This window comes from Lycium barbarum, chromosome 2 (assembly GCF_019175385.1).
Source record: "Lycium barbarum isolate Lr01 chromosome 2, ASM1917538v2, whole genome shotgun sequence".
Taxonomy (NCBI): Eukaryota; Viridiplantae; Streptophyta; class Magnoliopsida; order Solanales; family Solanaceae; genus Lycium; species Lycium barbarum.
Window position 1 is genome coordinate 96,177,653 of NC_083338.1, and position 23,272 is coordinate 96,200,924.

At 39.0% G+C, this 23,272-nt stretch overlaps 1 non-coding gene across 1 annotated transcript; it reads right to left on the bottom strand.

Annotated features, from left to right (window-relative positions):
• Positions 1 to 13,781: 13,781 nt before the first annotated feature.
• On the bottom strand, positions 13,782 to 13,888 carry LOC132629540 (small nucleolar RNA R71). Its single transcript, XR_009578311.1, has one exon. It is a non-coding gene; the product is annotated as a small nucleolar RNA R71 (small nucleolar RNA).
• Between the last annotated feature and the right edge of the window lie 9,384 nt (positions 13,889 to 23,272).

Sequence of the window (23,272 nt, forward strand, 5' to 3'; positions counted from 1 at the left end):
TCTTTTTGTCGTTGGATGCTTTCCCCACGTCATAGCAAGTGATGTTCACGCATTTTGTGTTTCTTTAAGATTGTGAAATATGTGTTCAATTGACACATTTTAAACATAAATGAGGTGTTCAGTTGGTTGTTGAGGTACCTAAATAAAATATTCAGACAAATTAAAGGGGCTGCCTATGTATTTGGCCTTCTAGATATAATGAAGAATCCAATTTATTTCAAATCTGTTGAACATAAATATTTCATTAAAAAATATAAATATTCCCCAATATGTTTTCTCCAAATGATCTTCATGTAGTATTCAAGGTCGCTCAATAAGATTGGGGCCTAAAGCAAACATTACAAAGAGGCCCTATTTTTTTCTTAATATAAAGGAAATATCGTTATATATGTTTTTATTTAAAATCTATTTTTCTAGCTTTTTTAGTTGTAAAGTCACTAATTATTGTTTTATAATCAATTTGTTCTAATAAATGTTTTGCAAATGATAATATAGCTATTAAGAGCTACTTTTTGAGATTTAATAAGAATATCCAATAATAAGATAATAAAAAATTAATAACATATATGATAACTTTTTAGAAAAAATGAGGCCCTCAAAAAGTTAGGACCCTAGCACTCAAGTCATTACTTTAGTCGCCTTACGTAGAGTCTGACAGTACTGCTCATCTAAAAGTAAAATTTCAGTGAATAATCATTTATAAATCTCGTCTAATTGCAATTTTAAAAGCAACAACAAAGAAATTATTAGAAAATTGTTCTAAAGGTGATGGGTAAAATGATATATTCAGTAGAGTTAAGGGTGTCTTGGATTATTAGGGAAAAAAAAAAGTTATAGACGTGGAAGATAAGGACAAACAGTGTACTTTAGATCGAAAATATTGTGCGGTGATGAGAGTTGAAAAAGTCGATCCGAACGCTTTTATGTTATGTCGTTTGATGTTTTTTCGTAAAATAATTCTTTTTTAGCTATAATCTTAGATTGGCCACTGAAGTTTGGGGATATGACAATGACGTCTACCGAAGTTTATTATTGCTCCAATTACCTCACTTTTCTTGTTTCATTCGATGACACTTGTGGTTGAGAAAATTGACAATGACTATTGGAATTAATTTGTCTTCAATTTAATCTATAAAATTGTCCTCAGGTGGACATTATACAAGCATTAGAGGAAATGTCCTAAGAAAAGATATTATTCTTATTCTTAATCAAAAGTCATTCTTTACTTCTTTTTCTTTTTGTTATCTTATGAGCTTTACGATTGGGGAAATTAACTTTTCAGTTATCTCATTGGTAGCCGCATTTTCATTTTAGAGTCCAGACTCTACCGTTAAACTAATAATATGCATCACATGTTATTTTCTGTCAATCTCAATCATCATAAGTAATTATTTACATACATATATTTTATGAGTTACAAAAATATTATTATAGTATAAGATTATATACATGTAATATTTTTTTTGAAAATTACGTTCATGGTATATATTTTTCTTCTTCGTTTTCCCCACATTATTGGAAACACGTTACGACTAAGATAATTCAATATTAAAGATTAAGTGAACATATATTTATTTACTGTCATTTACCAATACAAAAGTGATGAAAACCATGTTAAATAAAATTATATAATAAGAATATCTTTCAGTTTTAAGAATATTTAGTTATTTATTGTAAACAAATTTAAGTTGATCACAAAAGTAAGATATACAATATTTTAAAAATTCAATTCCTCCCATCGTAAATTTTTCTGTTTTCATGGTAGTTTTCATGATGAAATGCTTGTATGAAGAAACAATATTAACTATTTTTCTTTCAATATAAAATTTTAAATCTACGATTTGCAAAAGATAATCAATAAACTTTACGATTTTTTTTCATCCTTCTATTTATTTAAGTATATCCGTATTGATTACCACAAAAGTATCTTAACCTATGGTCGTCATTCAACTTTGACTTTATCACATAAATGTCATTTTTCTATAATTTGTTACATAAAAACTGTCCAACTTAATGTTTATTAAAAAAAAAATGCTTTCCTATTTTTTGCTACATAAAAATCATCCAACTTGAAGTTTATCAAACAAAAATCAGTTTTGTATTTTTTTGTTACGAGAAAGTCATCCAACTTTGCTCAAGTTAATACAAAAGTAAATCTCACCTGAATCCTTATATTTTGTTATCGAAAATACGGCACGATCCTCTAAAATAAATAGGAAAATCATTTTTTTCATTTTTAAGGAACATATTTTCCTAGAGAAAATATTTTCCAAAATTTTTGACTACCCGAACATGAGAAAATTGAAAACACTTTCTCCATACCGAATACCCCCTAAGTGTTTAGGAAGGTTATAAGAGGACACGAATTTATTCTTTAATTTATGGATGGCTCATATATCATTTGATCAGTTTCAACTTGAAAGAAAAAAAGAGCTGTCAGCATATAGTTGTTTTGGAAGACTGAGAAAGTTCTTTATGCTCTACTATATATGGCTTTCTCTTTAATTTGTTGGTTTGTTTTTCCAATCGTCATGATTTTAAAAACATCTTATGCTGTAAATAATTTGTGTATGATGCATTCACTTGCAAAGTCTTCCAAACTCATGGATCCCGTAGCTTTTGCTTTGAAGGTTCTACCTTTTACTTTTTAATTTCCAAATATTGATGGAAGATGACTTCCATTTATGATAATACTCCAATCACTCAGGTTTTTTTCTTTTTCCCCCAAGCACTCAGTTGATATTTGTTGTTGTGAATTTTTGTCTACGGAGTAATCAGAAATAGGCGCGTAATAAGTATGCACTCGGGCAACAGACAAATAACTTCTTCAACTTGCACATATCAATCTCGGAATTAGTTGCTAATGTGTTACAGTATATACTTTTATTATTGTTTACCCCGAATTTAGGTAATCAATTAAATTTATGAGTGAGGTATAGGATATGTGGTTGAGCTTTAATCTATTTGGTTGGAAGAAGTTATATAGGATCTGCTGTGAGCAAGCAAATAGTGATCGGTAATTTACACTAAATATATGTATTAAATAATATATGAATATTGTTTGATTAGATAAAGCTAAAGAAGAACACACAAATCCGGACCAATATCAGAGAATGAGAAGGAGAGATTTTATATATTTTGCTATTACAATGTTCTAGATCTGAAAAAGTCAACTCTTGAAAGTAGGGTAATGCTTCATATTTATAGTTTTGCCTTATGGGCCTCATACAACATAAAACCCTTTTGAATAAAGAAAAACCCTAAAAGGATAAGGTTGGGTCATACGGTCTGACACCCGTACGATAGGCAGTATAATGTGGCAGAACGGTCTTGACGCGTGGCAATTTTGTAACGGATCACCCGGACCAACGGCCACGAACAACCGGGCCAACGGCCACGATCAACGGGACCAACGGCCACGATCAACTCGGCTATGGAGAAATCGGACCAAACGATTTCCTTCGCTTTCTTCGAATCAAGCACTTCCCCGGTCCGAAAGAAGTCCTCATGCTCATGCTTGTTTCTTTCTTTCCTCGATCTCCAGTCTCACCGATCTAGCATATGTCCGATTATTACCGTATACAGATAGTCCCCACACTTTCCGGACCATAGTTTTATCGGAGTAACGGGAAGTGGATGAATCAAGAAACCGGTGGTTCCATATGCTCGTTATTATTTTTTCATTTTGGCGGGAACAATTGCATCACGTCCCTCTGTCATCAGCCACGTGTCTCATCCGGATGGTCAACTCTGATAACCCCCGTAACGCACGTCGTTTCAAGTCACTTCTCATTAATTGTGGGACACGTGGCATTCCCCGGTTGGCTGGGATCTGTAACCGCCTCGATCCCCATATCTATATAATGCCTTCCACCTCTTCATTTTTCCATTTTACGTCTTCATTTCACTTCACTTCTCTATTTTATTTCTTCACTTCTAATCGTCCTCCATCTCATATTTCTTGCTGATTCAACCGTTTTATCCCCTTTGATTCATTACTTATATTGCGTGAAAGGAAACTAGCTTCACCAACTTCTTCATTAGCTGTTTTTATTTAGAAAGTGCTGCTTCTTTTTCTTCTTACTCTTACCATTTTGAATTTTTTCTTGACTGCTCCCTTACTCCTATTTTTTAACTTCTTTTTTGAATTCGCCAAATCTCCTTTTCCATAGCTTCCAAATGTCTGCTAACACCGAAACCACCTCCCATGATGTTCCCTCGGTTTCTTCTCAAGGAACCGAGCCAACTTCTCAACCCCAGGGAAAAATCGCCTTTGAGCCTACTGCTTTGGACATTGTACCGTCCAAACCCAACTATAACAATGATTTTGAGGTTAAGAAACCTTCTCTGGTTTCCGATAGGGGGTTTGATGTAAGACGGTACCCCTCGTCCATTACCGAGGATGTGGGCCCACTGCCCGGCTATGAGACTGGTGCAACTTTCGAGATCCCTGCCTCTACCGAGGCTGCTGAGGCCTCTTCGGGTTCATCAACTCCAGCTTCAAGGTCGGATAATTTTGATGACATGTTCTCTGATACTCCTCCTGCTACCCGGGAAGCTGCCGGTTTTGGACATCTCCCTATCCCTCGAGTCATGAGGGCGGCTAGCCGGTCCACCGAGACTGGTGCTATGGATAGCCTAGTGCGCATCTTCCCAGCTCCAAGTGTGGAACCTAGGAGGACAAGGTCGGCCGTGATTACGGTCCCCGAGGACTGCAGCTTTTTATCTCGTCCGGTGGGAGTAGCAAGCTACCTGAGGCCCCTCGTCTCGGACTCGGACAAACGGAAGATGAACGGAGTCCCCTGGCAGTGTCTCATTAACGAGGGCATGCACGCGGGCAATCGAGTAAGTTGGTCAGCCATCCTTACATAATTCATTGGGAATTTTAGTTTCTCGTTTATCCGAGTTTTAACTTCTTGTTGTCATACCCCATTTTAACCGGGTTCGATTTAAGGTATGACATATTGGGGATTCCTAAATTATTTGTTTTAAGGAGTCGCCACCTAATTAATTTAACGATGAATTAGGACATCTAAATGTTAACTAAGGTAAAGTTAAAACTAAACCTCCGTTAATAGTCTGCTTAACCAATGTGATTCTAGGTAAGGGCTCTATCTTATCCTAAAGGGAAGGGGTTAGGCATCCTTTAGAATCCGTTAACTTACGGTTATCCGACCAAACTTAGGTTAATTAATTGATGATAAATAAGACATTAAACCTTAAGGAGAGTAAAAGAAAGCTAAGAAATATTGCTAAGATTTTAAGAAAATACAAGAATGTTGCTTAAGATGAAATATGATAAAGAAGATTTCAAATGCCGTTTAAAACAAGATTGATAGAAATTGATAAAACTTTAAATAGAAACGCTATTTAGAATGAGATTTGTAGAAAAGCATGATGATTTACATGAAAGGGAACTTCAAATGCCATTTAAAGTAAACTCTTGAATGTTGATATGATTTTGAATACTAATGCTATTTAAACTAACTTGTAAAAAATTGCACGGTAATTCATTTAAGATAAGCTAATAAATGTTATTAAGCTTTAAATAATAATGTCATCTAAAAAAGAATTAGATTTTGCAAAATATAATGATTCGCATACGAATAGACACTTTTAGATAAGACTTAACAAATTGAACCTTAGAATAAAATTATATTGTATAAATGTAGTGGCGTAGAACATCTGAACCTATTTTGAATTGGATGTAAAGTAGATAAGTTTCGTTTCTCTAACTCTATTAAATGCATTTGATTTAAAACTTGTATGATTAGAAAAAATCTTGAAACAAGGTTTATAAAATATGCTTAAGTTATTATTTAATGACGTTGTGAAATCTTAAAATGGTAAGAATAAAAATATGATTTTATTTTACTTAAAATATATAGTCATGGAATTTTGCAAATCAATTATCCCAAACAAAATGAAACATAAAAAAAGTATAACTTACGGAATTAACTGTTAATCTTCCTTAAACTAACTACCCATTACTAAAACTAAATCTACTAAATCGTTAGGATTCCATCTAAGTTAATGAAATAAGATAAGGTTAGTCATACAAAACCAATCAAAATACGCAACAGTAAAAAATAAAATAGAGGGGAAGAAAGTTTAGAGGGGAAGAAAGTTGAATGGATCAGGCCCATCTTCTCGGCCTAGCTGCTGCACACTATGTATATTACTGGGCTTTGGCCCAATAAATTTTATATATATTGATATTGCAGATTGGCTTGATGGGAAGCTACTCGAGATGATTTCGTTGGACTTTTAGCCCAACAACGCACGCAGGAGAAGAACGAGTCCCCCTCGGACTCGTATGCGAGTTCATGCGGAAGATGAAAGGGAAAGGATTAGTATACACTCAAAGAATATGGTAAAACATATAAAGGCGTAGGCTCAAATCAGATCAAAACATGGTATCTTTTATAATTTAGACATGTAGAAATTAACAGATTCAGGAATGTAATATCCCCACAGAACTAAAATTCATTTCCAAATTTGCTCATACAAATTGAACAAACCGACTAAAAGTCATACATCTAATGACAATATATCAAATGACAATCCGAAATGGGCAGGCAACATATTCAAAATTTCTTGGCATATACTTGCAGCAGGTCAAACAGAATGATGCAAATATGGGAACCAAAGTGTCATGCACTTGGGGGCAACTACACAGTTATCTGGAAGGCAGAAGCTCATACACAGGTAATCCAATGGAAAGACAAGCATTTTTTTTTTTACCAAGACTATCTCAGTTGACATCCAGTAATTTACAAGTGACAGGGGGAAGTGGAAAAAGATCGTATCTATTTATCTATTGTTAATCATGTATCTTGAGTTAGAGCACAACCTATTTGAATCTAATAAATCGTTTCCAGGTGTTCCAATAAATATTGCTCTTGGTTTCGACTTAAACATGCATTAAGCATATTAACGATCAGAAAAACTCATTTGATAAAATACAAGGATGCACTCTTTGTTATCTTAGTCCTATCATTTAAATTCTTAAACTAACTGTAAGAGAGGCACACAAAAAATGAAATTCCAGATAAACTTATCCTCGAACTCATATGCTATTCATGTTTTTGTTCCTTAATCCATTTACTTAATCCAGATAGCAGCGAGAGAACTAGACAATACAGTTTACAGTAATTTAAAGGAAATGGATATATGCTTCAGGTTTCAACAAAAAGCAGCATAGATGATTGACACTTCAACCAGATGTTCAGTATCAATGAATAATGCATTTTGAACATTAGGGAATCAAACTTAACTGATTTAGCTTACATTATGACAGAACATATTTCAAGGAAGTCCTCTCCTTAACTAGACATTAGTTTATCCAAATGACTGCCTTAAACCAATCAAATCCACAATTTGGAAGCAATTAAATCCCAAGCACAGAGATAATCCTTAGAGGAGAACGAGCTAGTCTATTACTAGAAGCCCTTAACAGAATGGTGATAAAAGAAGGGGAGGTACTACTGATATGCCAAAAAGGAAAACTGCTCAAGATGAAAAGCTTTAAATCACTGGATGAAACACTTCTAGTGGATTTTAATAAATTTGGACTATTTTAAAACCAAACAGGACAGAACCGTATCTGAGACTAAATCTCTTTCACGTATGCGCTTTCAGGAAATCCTTTAGGACTCAACAAACTGAAGATAAACAACATTCAGGCAGACAAATTCTATACGTCAACTCTTAGCTTAACAGATATGGATAGCAGCAACAACTATGCGTTTCAATGGAAGCGAGCATACAGAATCCTTGCAGTGTCATATGACATGTTGATTCTAACTTGTTAAGTTATGTAAACGTGTGACCAGATTCAGACGATTTTTTAACCAAACATATACTTAGTAAGATTTAAGACGAATAACCTTTAATCTGTGCCACAAAGCAGCTAAACAACAAACCAAAGCATACTTGACTATGAAATATGTCGATATAGCACATAACTAAACTGCAAATAGCTGAAAAACCGAACAAAATGTAAAACGATAAAAAAAAAAGGGAAGGGGAATTACCTTCTTCGGGTGCAGCGGAACGAGGCGCGGAGTCTCGATTTATCCTCGAACACTACTAAATCCGAACTTGTGCGCGCCCAAATTCAAACAAATATTAAAATAAAAATAGAAGGGAATTTAATGATTGGAGACAATATCTAGAAAAAATGGAAAAACTGATATTTTACAGGGAACCTCGTACGATTAGGGGCTGGAATTTTAGAGGTATTCAAAGCTAAAAAACTGAATATTTTGGGAATTTTCGTGACTGAAGAAGACTTAGTTTTTGAGGGATCGAAAAAATACTCCAGTCTCTTTGGGGCTTTCACCGATCCAAAATCGATTCTTGGGGATTTACCAAAAAACAAAATCTCAGATTCTAGGGGGGTTTCGCCTCTCCCCAAAAATCCCCCCTTCTACTGACTTGGAAAATGAATATTTATAGGGGATTGTTAGGGTTTTCGTGTGAAGAAGAGAGAGAGGAGCGTGGGACAAGACAAAGTGGGGGTGCCAGAGGTATGGGTGTAGCAGTGGCGTGATGGTGTCAGACGCATGGTGTAGTGGAGGCGTCGTGGGGGGTATGGGCGAAGTCAGAGGTGTGAGGGACAGGGGTAAGGTGAAGGTAGCGTGGGTGTGACAGGGGTAACGTGGGAACAAAAGAGGATGGGGTGGCGGCTAGGGTTTAGGGGTAAAGGGGAGGAAGATGAGAGGATGGCGAAAAGGAGGTGGTGGAGAGGTGAGCGCGGCGGAGATGGAGGTGGAGAGGCGACGATGTGAAGAAGAAGGAGAAAGAGGCGGAAGATCCGAAGAAGAAATGAAGGGGAACCCTTTTTAGGGTTTCCCTTATTTCTTTTGAAAATGGATCGGACCCGGTCCATAAATGGACTGGGTTAATTTTTAGACCGAGTATTAAGAGAATAGGCTAATAAATTAAAACACTAATTATTCTAAAAATTGAGATAAGAGATATGGGCTAGTCCAAAAATATTTAGGAGTTAATCGGACTTTGATTTGGGGTCCGGTAAGTCAAAATACGGACTAAGTGCAAAAAATAGTTTGGCTTCTAAATTTAAATAAAAGACATGTTTGAACAATTTGTGTTAAATATTGTTCAATATAAAATGTGCAATCATCAATCCTCGGATAAAAATTGGCGTTGTAATAGTCGTGCAATAATATTTAGAAAATTCGTACTGAAATAAATACTATTATTTAATTCTGCAAAGATAAATGCGATGTGTGTGCGTAAGCTAGTAAAATGCCAAAATAATAATAATAAATGGCAATAATAATAATAATAATTGTAATAGAATAATAAAGTGCGGTGTCGATAAGAGGCTAATAATTCAGTAAAAATAATTATATATATATTTTAATTTTCTAAAAATATTAGAAGCGTAAATGGGTATTTCGGAGGAGAAACGGGACAAAATTGGGTGTCAACACTTGTTTCTTGTATAGAGTGTGGTGCTTGTTAACGAATCCTTCGTCCACGCTCAGCAAGAAGTTGACGATCTTAAGGGCCAGCTGGATGCCCAAGGTCGAGAAACGGAGAAGTTCCAGCACCTTTTGCGAGTGAAGGGGGATGAATTGAACCGAGTTGTTGCCCTTTCCAACATTCAACCCGAGCTCAACGCGGTGAAGGCCTAAAACCTTCGATTAGAGAATGAGTTGGCCGAGATGGTCGAGAAGAATCGACTTCTAGAAGCGGACAAAGTCGACCTTAGTCAAGATAACACTCGTTTTTCTTCGAGGCTTGGTGAGCTCGAAACCACTATCTCTCAACTCCGGGGGAAGCTTGACTCGGTCAAGTCTGATGCCGTGAACATGGCCGAAAGGCATCGGCTGCTTGAATCCGAGAGTGCTAAGTACAAGGAGAGATTGAGGGTGTTCGAGCAAAAAGCCGAGGAGAGGGCCCGGATATGTGACGAGCTGAAAACCGAACTCGAGGAGACGGTCGAGGCTAATAACCTTCTCCAAGCCGAGCTCGAGTCGGCCACACAAATCCAAAGAGTCTTTGAAGAAGAGCGGGATGAACTAGTGGCCAAGCTAGCCCAGGCTGAGGCCGATTTGGCAGAAGCCCTTAGGAGTGTGGGGGCTGCCGAGGCTCATACCACGATTGCGGTGGAGTATGAACGGTGGAAGTCTCAGAGGGTCACGCTTGAGCAAGCCGAGCATGGCTTTGCGGATATCCCGGCCCTGATACTCGAAGCTAAAAGGGTCGAGGAAGAAGCTAAAAGAGCCCTCGATACTGACTCCGAAGACTCCGAGCGGACAATGTCCGAACACTCCGGATCCAGCCATACCGGATAGACCAGAGCCTGTATTTAGCCTTTATTTTGTTTTTTGCCTTTTTGGCTTTTGTTTTTCGACTTCGTAGGGGTTTCCGGTGTAAAAACCTTATATAAATGGAACATGCATTTTTCCTGATTTTCTTTATTATTTTGCTTGAATGCTTATGACTTTTGCCCGAATTGTCGGTCCGTTTTAAGGACAACCAGAGACTCGGAGTCATTACTTCGGACTGTGCCTAAGTATTGGCTTTTCTCTTCGTCCGGTACGTTTTGTCCGGGAATTTGACTGAGTGGTTTGCCCGTGGGACTTATCTAATGCTTTGTGAATTCAGACTTCTCCGAATCACGTTAGGCATTTTTTAGGGCCAGTATTTTTTTGGCTATTCACTTGTCATAGATTAGGTTCGGACACCTGAATCCCAACCTTAGCAAATTTTGATGTAGCAGTCCCCATTCGAGGGTGTTTAAAGATTTTGGCTCGGTTCATTGTGACTTTGTTGCCTTTGTCGAATTTCGACCGTAGTGCCCGGAATAGGGTATATGAATGAAGCGATGCCGAAATACGGCGGTGATCACCGGGGTAGGGTGTTTTAACAAGAAGACATCCGAAATACAGTAATCCGAACTTTCGATAATCTTTGTATTGCAAGTATTTGTACGTACATGATATGAGATTTTTTTCCGTTTCCTTCTGCTTTTGCCGCAACAAATATTAAATGGACACGATTCATTCTGATCATTTGGTCCTTACATCGAAACCTAATACAGAATGTCCGGTTTTAGTTTTGCCGTAACAAATACTAAGTGGACACGATTCATTCTGATCGTTTGGTCCTTACATTGAAACCTAATACAGAAGGTCCGGTTTTGGTTTTGCCGTAGCAAATACTAAGTGGACACGATTCATTTTGATCGTTTGATCCTTACATCGGAACCTAATACAGAAGGTATGGTATTGGTTTGTTGAGCTCCTCCGTTTTCGATTAACCGGGGTAAACCTCGATGTAGGTATAGTAGTCCCCTGGTGCTTATCCGACCTGCAAGATCGGGTAAGCACTATCAAGTCCCCACTCGTAGGGTGTGGCCCCGAGTTTCCGGGCTTTTGTCCTTGTCTTTGTCTAGTAACACGTTGTACTTGTTGCCTCATTAAAAACCTTGTCAGAAAACCCATTTTGGGACAAAACCGTACTGAGGAAAAGAGTGCAACACGTGTTTTCAGACCTAGATCCTAACTTTATCCGGTACTTGACTTCCTGCAAAAAAGAAAAAGGTTAATAGATAAACACGAGGTGTCCATACCTTAGCAGTAGTATCTCTTCAAATGAGCCACATTCTAGTTATTGCACAACCGTTGCCCGTCCATGGATTCCAGCTGATACGATCCTTTGCCCGTTACCTCGGTTATCTTGTACGGTCCTTCCAAGTTCAGACCCAGTTTTCCTTCGTTGGGATTCTTGGTGTTCAAGGTAACTTTTCGAAGCACCAAGTCCCCAACTTGGAAATGTTGAAAATTGGCCCTCCGATTGTAGTACCTTTCCATTCTCTGCTTTTGGGCTGCAATACGGACCAACGCGTTTTCGCGAAGTTCATCCGTGAGATCGAGTTTTATGGCCATGGCCTCCTCATTTGACTCCTCGGTGGTATACCTGAACCGGAGACTCGGTTCACCAACTTCTACGGGAATGAGGGCTTCGGCCCCGTAGACCAACGAGAAAGGCGTTTCTCCCGTTCTTGATTTCGATGTGGTTCTGTAAACCCACAATACCTCCGGTAGTACTTCCCTCCAGTGATGCTTTGACGCTTCAAGTCTTTTCCTCAGATTTTGAATTATTGTTTTATTCATGGATTCCGCCTGTCCGTTCGCACACGGGTGATATGGGGTTGATACAATTTTCTTAATCTTCAACCCTTCGAGGAAATCATTGACTTTGCCGCCCACGAACTGAGGACCATTATCACAAGTTATCTCGGCCGGGATGCCGAACGACAAATAATGTGGTCCCATATGAAGTCAATGACTTCCTTCTCTCTAATTTTTTTGAAGGCCTGCGCTTCAACCCATTTGGAGAATTAGTCAGTCATAAACAAAATAAAACGGGCTTTACCTGGTGCCCATGGCAATGGACCAACAATGTCCATTCCCCACTTCATAAAGGGCCAAGGTGACACCACCGAATGCAGCAACTCCCTGGGTTGATGAATCATCGGGGCATGTCTTTGACACTCGTCACATTTCCGGACAAAATTCTTCGAATCTTCCTCCATCTGGTTCCAGTAGTAACCGGCTCTGACAATTTTTTGGACCAGGGCTTCAGCACCGGAGTGGTTGCCGCAGGTCCCCTCGTACACTTCTCTCATCACATCCTAAGCCATTATATTAACTGTTCTTGGGAAAGAAAGTTAGTATTGGTAAGATTGAATGACAATAACTCGAGGCGTTAACCCTTGTTTAATAGACTAACTTAGGAATAAGAATAAGTCTAAATTGGCATCATTGGTCTCTCTTCGATTGTAACTCTTTTATATTCGGAAGAATCATAAAGAGGAAATACGACTTAACTGTTGGAAAACATTAAGAAGTCCTTAAGAGACCAAGTGCATATTCATAGAACAGCCATTAGAAGTATATCACATTGAAACCTGAAGCATAATATCTAATCAAATTGGGGAACACAACCTTAGTCTCTCTCTCACATTAATTACATTTTAAGTCAAAGTATTCAATTACATTATTCAACAATCAATTCAAACTATCCGGAATAGGATTAAAGCATTTAAAGACCGGTATCGCATACGATTAGTACTCTTTTCTTTCCATATTCCCTGTGGGATTCGACCCCAACCTTGTTGGGTTACTATATTTGACAACGTCCGTTTTACGCCATTAATAGGTGTAATTTGAGCGTATCAAATTTTGGCGCCGTTGCCCGGGAATACGGTTTAGAAATTACTAATTGTTGTGTATTATTCTTTAAAACTTTTTCTATTCCATCACACCTCGTTTGCTGTTTTAGTGAACCAGGTGAACATGGCAGGAAGACCCCATCGCAATCAAGGAAATCAAGGGGGAATCCAAGTGAACCATCCTGCACCAGAAGAAGAGGAGGATGAGAATGTATTTGCGGAATTCGTCGACGAAGATGATTATGCTTCAGCTGTAGTGCCGCCTAGAACGGGAAATGCGAATTTCAAAATTGATAGTTCTATCTATCAGCTATTGAAACTTGAAGGCTATTTCCGAAATTCTTCGGAGGATTGTCCACTCCGACACCTGAGGAATTTCCTGCATGTATGCTCTCAACAATCTCAAGGTGTTGTCCCTGCTGATGCACTGCGATTAAGGGTTTTCAAATATTCCTTGGCTGGCCAAGCGAGGGAATGGTATGAAAAGCTCCCCAGTAATACTATTCACACCTGGAACGAGTTGGCCAATATATTTCTGAAAAAATGGTTCCCACCAAGCAAAAAGGCTGAACTTCGGGACAAGATTTTTGGGTTCAAACAACTTCCGGGGGAACAACTATATGCAGCATGGGAGCGTTTCAAATATTATCTAGCTCAATCTCCGACTCATGGATTTCCAGATGCAATCCTCACAGAGAAGTTCTACAAGGGGCTAGATACCATGAATCAAATTGCTGTCAACACTGCAGCTGGGGAATGCTTCATGGACAAATCCTTTGTCAACATCACCAGGTTGCTCGACAAGCTTACTACCCACAATCAAGCCTGGCATTCGAGTGATAGCGAAGTCCTATCATATGGTAGTCCCTCTGTGGCCGCGGTGGCCAAAGAAAATCATGAGCGAGATCATGCATTCGCTCAATTGCAAACCACCGTGGATTTATTATCGAAAAGGCTTATGGAAAAAGAAGCCAAAGGTGTGAATGTTGTCGACGAGATGCCACCTCATGCTCCCGGAATGTACCAAGTTTCTGATGAAACTTATCTAGAGGGGCAGCCACAATATGAGGATGCGAATTATGTTAATAACTCGCAAGGGGGTTATCAACGGCAAAACTATCAAGGTCCCGGTAATCACCCATGACAAAGGCCTCAACAACAATTCCAAGTGAATAATTATGGAAGAAATGATCAGGGCAATCCCAATCAAGGGAATTACAACAACTATAATTATGGCAACAAGAGCTCCAACCCCTACATTCCACCTAGGGGGAAAGCATCCAATTCCCAACCATGGAGAGATAATTCAACTAATAACTCTGCTGGCAACACGTCTAATGATTCTGCGGAACTGAAGAGTATGATGCAGAAAATGCTGATGAATCAAGACAGAACAGAGAGCACAATCAAGGGAATGTCTCAAGTCCAGCTATCGCATTCAGCTTCCATTCAGAAGCTTGAAGCGCAATTCAGAGACCTTTCCCGAGAAGTGCATACTCCTCAACGGGGACAACTGCCGAGCAGTGTTTTAAAAGGCGGGGCGTTTTACATATGCCTCGACGAGGCGTAAGCCTCGAGGCACGGGGTGTAAGCCCCATGGTATTTAATTTTTAGTATTTCTTAAAATAATATAATTACAATAAATATTTTTAAATAGGTAAAATTACATAAAAAAATAAAAGAAAACTGTAAATAAATGAAATATATATATATATATGTGTGTGTGTGTGTGTGTGTGAGCGCGCGCGCACTTGATCCTCACAAAAAAATGATCAAAGCAATCCATTATACACCGCTTATAACTTGTAATTATATATAACATAATTTTACAAGTATAAACAATACAATGAAATAAAAGCTATTATGAAATGCAAAAAAATTCTAACATTTTAACTTTCAAACACGGAAAAAAACACAGTTTCTTAAAACACTATTACTATCATACCATTCATTTTATCTCCCTATAAGCAAATAATCAATAAAAATTATCAATATTACAATTAAAACATAACTTCTTCATGAACAAAAAATAAAATTATATGATAATTCTGATACATAGGACTTATGACCAATGACAAGTGAAAATGTACAATTCCGCTATGTGTTTTTTTTTTTAAATTAAGTGATATTCACCCTCACGACGTTCTCAAATAGTAAATATCCAATACTACGACTTGTTATATGAGTTACACCCAATCTTCTATTTCTATAGATGAAAAACTATTAAGTATCATTATTTTGTTAAACAATTATGAGGGTGAATGATTTTAATTAAGGAATTTAAAATATAATTTGTGTAAGAACTGTTAGGCGAGTCCTGGGCGTTGGGCGTACGGTTGGGCGCTTAGGGCGTAAGCCTCATAAGAACTAAGCCTCGCACGTTAGCCCCAGGGCATTTTGCCACTGCCCTGCCCCGAGGCGAGCCCCGGGGCGAGTCCTGACACTGCCTTTTAAAACAATGCTGCCGAGTGATACAGTTCCTAATCCAAAAGGTAGTGCAGTGAACTCTGTGGAGAATGTACTTGCTATTAGCACCAGAAGTGGAAAAATACTTCATGGTGCTAATAAAAAGGTGATTGATCAGGAACCAATTGTTGAAAAAGAAGCGCACCATGATGTATCTAATGATATCATGAAGGAAGAAGCAGGGGAGGAAGTCCCTATTGTAGCCGAAGAAGAGCAGAATCTTGATAAACCAAAGGCACCGGTGGAAAACCAGGAAAAGGGGAAGGCAAAACTTTCCGGTGCTCTTCTCCCTTTGAGCCAATTGTTCAAATCTTCACCGCCTTTTCCTCAAAGGCTGGTGAGAAAAACAGAAGATGAGAAGTGCTTGCGATTTCATGATCAACTCAAGCAGTTGACGATGAATATTCCTTTCATGGACGTTGTCCAAGAAATGCCTGACTTTGCTAAGTATTTGAAGGATCTCTTAACAAAGAAGAAAAAGCCATTGAAACACGACACTGTGGGTATCACTCACCGCGTTAGTGCCATTCTTTCCAAGACCACAGTGCAAAAGAGGGAAGATCCTGGAGCATTCACAATTCCATGCACCATAGGGCAGCAAAATTTTGCTAGGGCTTTGTGTGATAACGGGGCTAGCATAAATCTTATGCCCCTGGAAATTTTTAAGAGATCGGGGCTAGCAATGCCAAGGCCAACTACCATGAGATTGCAGATGGCTGACAGATCGATAAAAAGACCAGTTGGGGTAGTTGATGATGTGCTGGTTCAAATCGGGGAATTTCTACTGCCGGCAGATTTCGTGATTCTTGATTGTGCTATTGATCAAGAAATTCCTATTATTCTGGGAAGACCTTTCCTTGCCACATGGAGGGATCTTATGGATTCCGAGAAGCACGAAATAAAGTTCCGGGTGAACGATGAGGAGGTGACTTTTCACGCAAGCAGAGGTATGAAATTACCTAGTCCTTATCAAAGTATTTCAGTCATCAATTCTGTTGATGAGGTGGATGAAGTGGTGGAATTCAAAATGGAGGAAGAATGCTTGAGTGAAGCACTATCGGCCATCTTGGTGAATTTTGATGCTGAACAAATGGAGGGATATACTGAGACAGTGAATGCACTCATCGGTCTGGGGTCTTACTCTTATGAGCCCAAGAAACTGTCTCTGGATTTAGAGAAACGAATAACTCCTCCAGCAAAACCATCAATTATTGAGCTACCGAAGTTGGACCTCAAGCAACTTCCATCCCATCTTAAATATGTGTTTCTTGGAGCGAATGCCACCCTCCCAGTCATTGTGTCATCACTTCTGAATGAGGGTCAAATCCAAAGACTCATCGCAGTATTGAGGAAGCATTTAAGATCTTTGGGTTGGACTATTGCAGACATCCGGGGGATTCCCTCCGGAATTTGTGAGCACCGAATACAGTTGGAGGAGGAAAGTTCGCCAAGTGTTGAGCATCAGCGAAGATTAAATCCACCGATGCAAGAGGTGGTGAAGAAAGAGATTATTAAGTGGCTAGATGCTGGGGTGGTTTAACCGATTGCCAACAATCCATGGGTAAGCCCAGTCCAGTGTGTGCCAAAGAAACGGGGCATCACTATTGTCCCCAACTCTAAAAATGAGTTGATTCCAACAAGGACTGTCACAGGTTGGAGAGTGTGTATGGACTACCGGAAGCTGAATACAGCATCTTGCAAGAATCACTTCCCTATGCCTTTTATTGATCAAATGCTTGATCGGCTACCTGTAAGATCTTATTACTGTTTCTTGGATGGGTACTCAGGGTACAACCAAATCAATATCGCATTGGAAGACCAAGAAAATACTACTTTCACTTGTCCCTATGGGACATTCGCTTTCAGCCGGATGCCATTTGGTCTTTGCAATGCCCCGGCTACCTTCCAACGTTGCATGATGTCCATATTCTCTGATATGGTTGAAAACTTTCTTGAAGTTTTCATGGATGATTTCTCTGTGGTGGGAGATTTATTCGATAAATGTTTGGTTCATCTTGATCGGGTGCTACAACGGTGTGAGGAGACCAACCTTGTGCTCAACTGGGAGAAGTGTCATTTTATGGTCAATGAGGGCATTGTCCTTGGCCATAAGATTTCAGAAAGAGGGATTGAGGTTGATCAAGCTAAAATCGATGTGATTTCACAGCTCCCTCCGCCCGTTTCAGTAAAAGGAGTTCGGAGTTTCTTAGGACACGCCAGATTCTATATAAGGTTTATCAAAGACTTCTCCAAAATTGCAAATCCAATGTGCAAACTCTTGGAAAAAGATTCCAAATTCAATTTTGATGAGAAGTGCATCAAGGCGTTCGACGAGTTGAAGCTGAAATTAACCTCCGCACCTATTGTTGTGTCCCCAGATTGGTCACTTCCCTTTGAATTAATGTGTGACGCCAGTGGTCTTGCAATTGGCGCTGTGCTTGGTCAGCGGTTAAACAAAATCCTGCACCCAATTTATTATGCCAGCAAAACATTGAATGGAGCTCAGCTGAACTATACAGTAACGGAGCAAGAATTACTTGCTATTGTTTATGCTTTTGAAAAGTTCCGGGCTTATTTGTTGGGTGCCAAGGTAGTGGTTCACACTGACCATGCTGCATTGCGCTATTTGATGGCGAAGAAAGATGCTAAGCCTCGGTTGATAAGATGGGTGTTGTTGCTACAGGAATTTGACTTTGAAGTTAAAGACCGAAAAGGGTCAAAAAATCAAGTAGCTGACCATCTTTCCAGACTTGAAGCACCAGGGAGACCAATTGATGTGCTGGATATTGATGACACTTTTCCGGATGAAAGAGTCTTGGTCATCTCCAATGATGTGGCACCATGGTATGCCGATATTGCCAATTATTTGGTAACTGGCATCGTTCCTAAAGAGTTGAAGACATATCAAAAGAAGAAGTTCTTGAGAGACTGTCGACGAACAAAAGATTTTTCACTGTTTGCCATTTGGTCTGTTTTCACAGAGACGAACAAAAGTTTTTTTCGATTCTGACGGGTAAGAGATAGAAACCAAGATCAAAGACCACTATTATCCTAGCCCCAAGGTGGGCGCCAAATTGTTTACCCCGAATTTAGGTAATTAATTAAATTTATGAGTGAGGTATATGATATGTGGTTGAGCTTTAATCTATTTGGTTGGAAGAAGTTATATATGGATCTGCTGTGAACAAGCGAATAGTGATCGGTGATTTACACTAAATATATGTATTAAATAATATATGAATATTGTTTGATTAGATAAAGCTAAAGAAGAACACACAAATCCGGACCAATATCAGAGAATGAGAAGGATAGATTTTATATATTTTTCTATTACAATGTTCTAGATTTGAAAAAGCCAGCCCTTGAAAGTAGGGTAATGCCCCCTATTTATAGTTTTGCCTTATGGGCCTCATACAACATAAAACCCTTTTGAATAAAGAAAAACCCTAAAAGGATAAGGTTGGGTCGTACGGTCTGACACCCGAACAATAGGCAGTACAATGTGGCAGAACGGTCTTGACGCGTGGCAATTGTGTAACGGATCACCCGGACCAACGGCCACGAACAACCGGGCCAACGGCCACGATCAACGGGACCAACGGCCACGATCAACTTGGCTATGGAGAAACCGAACCAAACGATTTCCTTCGCTTTCTTCGAATCAAGCACTTCTTCGGTTCGAAAGAAAGTCTTCATGCTCGTGCTTGTTTCTTTCTTCCCTCGATCTCCGGTCTCACCGGTCTAGCATATGTCTGATTTTTACCGTATACAATTGTCCCAAGTATTCTAGTGGTCGTAAGCTTAATACCAAACATATGAGGTAATCTAAAATACCTAATCACTTTTTATGTTAGAATCTATATCTATATTATATATAAAGTTAGGCATAAACTAGGTGATGTGGCACATCTCTATGGACAAGGATTTATTTATCTTTTTTCTCCTTTTTTTGAGAGTTTTTTTCCTTATTCCTCTAAATAAAAATGTCTAAATATTAATTTCCCATGAACTTTAAGTTACAAATCCATCTTTATGAGCTTTAAATAACACTAAATTCTATACACATAATGACTTGAGTCTCTTGAGCTTCCCTAGCTTTATTATAATCTTAAATTCCAATTAAACTCTCACGAGTGATGCTATTTATTCATTCCCAAAGTTCATTTGGAAGCATGCACTATCAAATTTTGTTGGCATTTTCGTGGCTGTTTCACTGTTTGTTTGGCATTTTCGTGTGCTTCTATAATTAGTTGCCAAGCAGATCACATTTGTTTGGCATCCTCGTGTGTCTATACAGTTAGTTTGCCAAGTAATTCTACTTTTTTATCTTGATGTTTTTTTGTTTTATTGCGATATAATATCTTTATATTATTTGATATTATTTGGTAGCATATTTGTAGGGAGCTAATTACCATATATTAATTAGTTTCCTTGTTTCACTAATTACCATATATTAGTTAGTTTCCTTGTTTCACTAGGATCTTAGTTTCCTTGTTTCACTAGGGTTCAAGATTGTATCCTATATATATTCTCTCTTGGTGAATGAATGAAATAAGTCAAGATTGTATAGTTTCTACATGGTATCAGGCCACACATTTTTTTTCTTCTCTTCATCGTAAATTTCCATGGCCGGTGACGCCGTACCTCCTCCACCACCACCCAAAATTGAGTCTAATTCTCCCTATTTTCTCGGTCCTCAAGACCGATCCGGGGACTATATCACGCCTACTCGTTTCAAGGGCGCATCAAATAACGCTGCCGTCGGTCAGCACTTTACTTCCGATCAATGGAAGGCTATTACGAGATTTTTTGGTAATGCTACAATTCCCGAAAATTGCTTGAATGGTAAGTTTGATGTTTTTTCTTGGATTATTGACACTGGTGCTACTCATCATGTTACCGGTGAGAAATCTTGGTTGTTTGATGTCCAAACTGTTGATTGTCCTATTGGCTTGCCTAATGGTGAAAAGGTGCTTGCTTCTTTGGAATGTTCTGTTCGACTGTCAGATAAAATCACTTTACATCATGTCCTTTATGTTGATAGTTCGGAGGCTGCCGAGCAGCAGCTGCAAACCACTGCCCAACCAGCGCCTGCTGGCAGCCAGGCCGAGCTGCAGCCAGCGACCACTGTCCAGCCCGCTGGGAACCCAGCGCCAGCTGCCAGCGAGGCTGAGCGGCTGCCAACAGCCACTGCGCAGCCCGCTGGGAACCCAGCTCCCGCTGGCAGCGAGGGGGGGGGGCAGCAACACCATACCCCAGTCACGAATGTGGAAGGTGTCTTGGGGCGTGGTTTTTGGGAGAAATTTCCCTCTGTTGTACTTCGTGATTATGTGACACACTCAGTTTTTGCTAATAGTCCGTCCCCTACAACTCCTGTTAACAATCAATCCTCAGGTACTCCCTAACCTTTGGCACACTATATTAATTGTGACAATTTTTCTGTAAATTATCGTAAGTTTCTTGCAGCTATTATTTCGGGTAAGGATCCTAAGACCTTCAAAGAAGCCATGAAACACGAAGGTTGGGACATTCAATGAAAGAAGAGATACGTGCATTGGAAGACAATGGTACATGGACTTTGGAACATCTTCCTCCGGGTAAGAAAACACTTGGTAATCAGTGGGTGTACAAGACCAAGTTTTTGTCAAATGGAGATGTGGAACGGCTCAAATCGCGCTTGGTTGTGTTGGGAAATCATCAACAAGCGGGGATTGACTAAAATGAAACTTTTGCTCCGGTCGCCAAGATGACTACTGTTCGAGCCTTCCTAGCCATTGCAGCATCCAAAATTGGGAACTTCACCAAATGGATGTTCATAATGCATTTTTACATGGTGACCTTGATGAGGAGGTGTATATGAAGCTCCCTCCCGAGTTTGAAAGTCCAGATCCTACGTTGGTGTGTCGTTTGCGCAAATCGCTGTATGGGTTGAAACAGGCCCCTAGATGTTGGTTTGCAAAATTGGTGACTGCTTTGAAAGGGTACGGTTTCCTTCAATCTTATTCTGATTATTCTCTTTTTACATTTACTAGAGGGAATATTCAGATTAATATCTTGGTTTATGTTGATGATCTTATTATTTCTGGGAATGATTCCGCTGCACTTGCAACTTTCAAAGCCTATTTGAGTGATTGTTTCAAAATGAAAGACCTTGGGTCTCTCAAATATTTTTTGGGTATTGAAGTAGCTCGTAGTTCATCAGGGTTGTTTTTGTGTCAACGCAAGTATACTCTTGATATTATCTCTGAAGCAGGATTGTTAGGTGTAAAGCCAAGTGGGTTCCCTATTGAGCAAAATCATAAACTTGGCCTTGCAAATGGAGATTTGTTGTCGGATCCGGAGGTCTACCGTAGATTAGTCGGGCGTTTGATTTATTTGGGGGTCACTCGACCGGACTTGGCATATTCTGTTCATATTTTGTCTCAATTCATGCAAGAACCCCGGATTGAACATTGGGAAGCGGCCTTACGAGTGGTCCGTTATTTGAAAGGCACACCAGGATAGGGTATTTTGTTACGTGCCGACGGTGAGTTGACTTTGCAGGGATGGTGTGATTCTGATTGGGCGGCTTGTCCGCTTACTCGTCGTTCGTTGACAGGTTGGCTAGTATTTCTAGGTCAATCTCCCATCTCTTGGAAGACAAAGAAGCAGCACACAGTTTCTAGATCTTCTGCAGAGGCTGAATATAGGTCCATGGCTGCAGTCACTTGTGAGTTGAAGTGGCTGAGAGGTCTGTTGTTGAGTTTAGGTATACAACATCCCAAGGCGATCAAATTGTTTTGTGATAGTTAGTCTGCTTTGCACATCGCAAAAAATCCGGTTTTTCATGAACGAACAAAGCACATTGAGGTAGATTGTCACTTTGTTCGTGATGCAATTAATGAAGGTTTGATTCCGTCACACGTTTCAACATCTTCACAATTGGCAGACATTTTTACCAAAGCTCTCGGCAAAACTCAGTTTGACTTCTTGCTTTCCAAGTTGGGCATTTTTTATTCTCATGCTCCAACTTGAGGGGGGGTATTGCGATATAATATCTTTATATTATTTGATATTATTTGGTAGCATATTTGTAGGGAGATAATTACCATATATTAGTTAGTTTCCTTATTTCACTAATTACCATATATTAGTTAGTTTCCTTGTTTCACTAGGATCTTAGTTTCCTTGTTTCACTAGGGTTCAAGATTGTATCCTATATATATTCTCTCTTGGTGAATGAATGAAATAAGTCAAGATTGTATAGTTTCTACATGTTTAAATCAATTTGATAGATTAAATTCAATTTGGAATATAGTTATATTTACGTGGTTTGTTTGGGATTTCAAAGTATTTATACAGTTAGTTTCCGAGTAAAAGTATTGACTGGTTTCCGTCACTATATTTTATATTTATAGAGAGAAGAGTGTGTGTGTACCAAAAAAAGGCAAAGAACACAGAATAATCTTTTCGTGCATCTACAGTGAACCAAAAAAGGCAAAGAACACAGAATTAACTTTTCGTGCATTTACATTGAACCAAAAAAAAAAAAAAAGGCAAAGAACAGAATTTAACCATGGCTTCATGTAGCAGAGGACCTTTCATGCTTGTGAA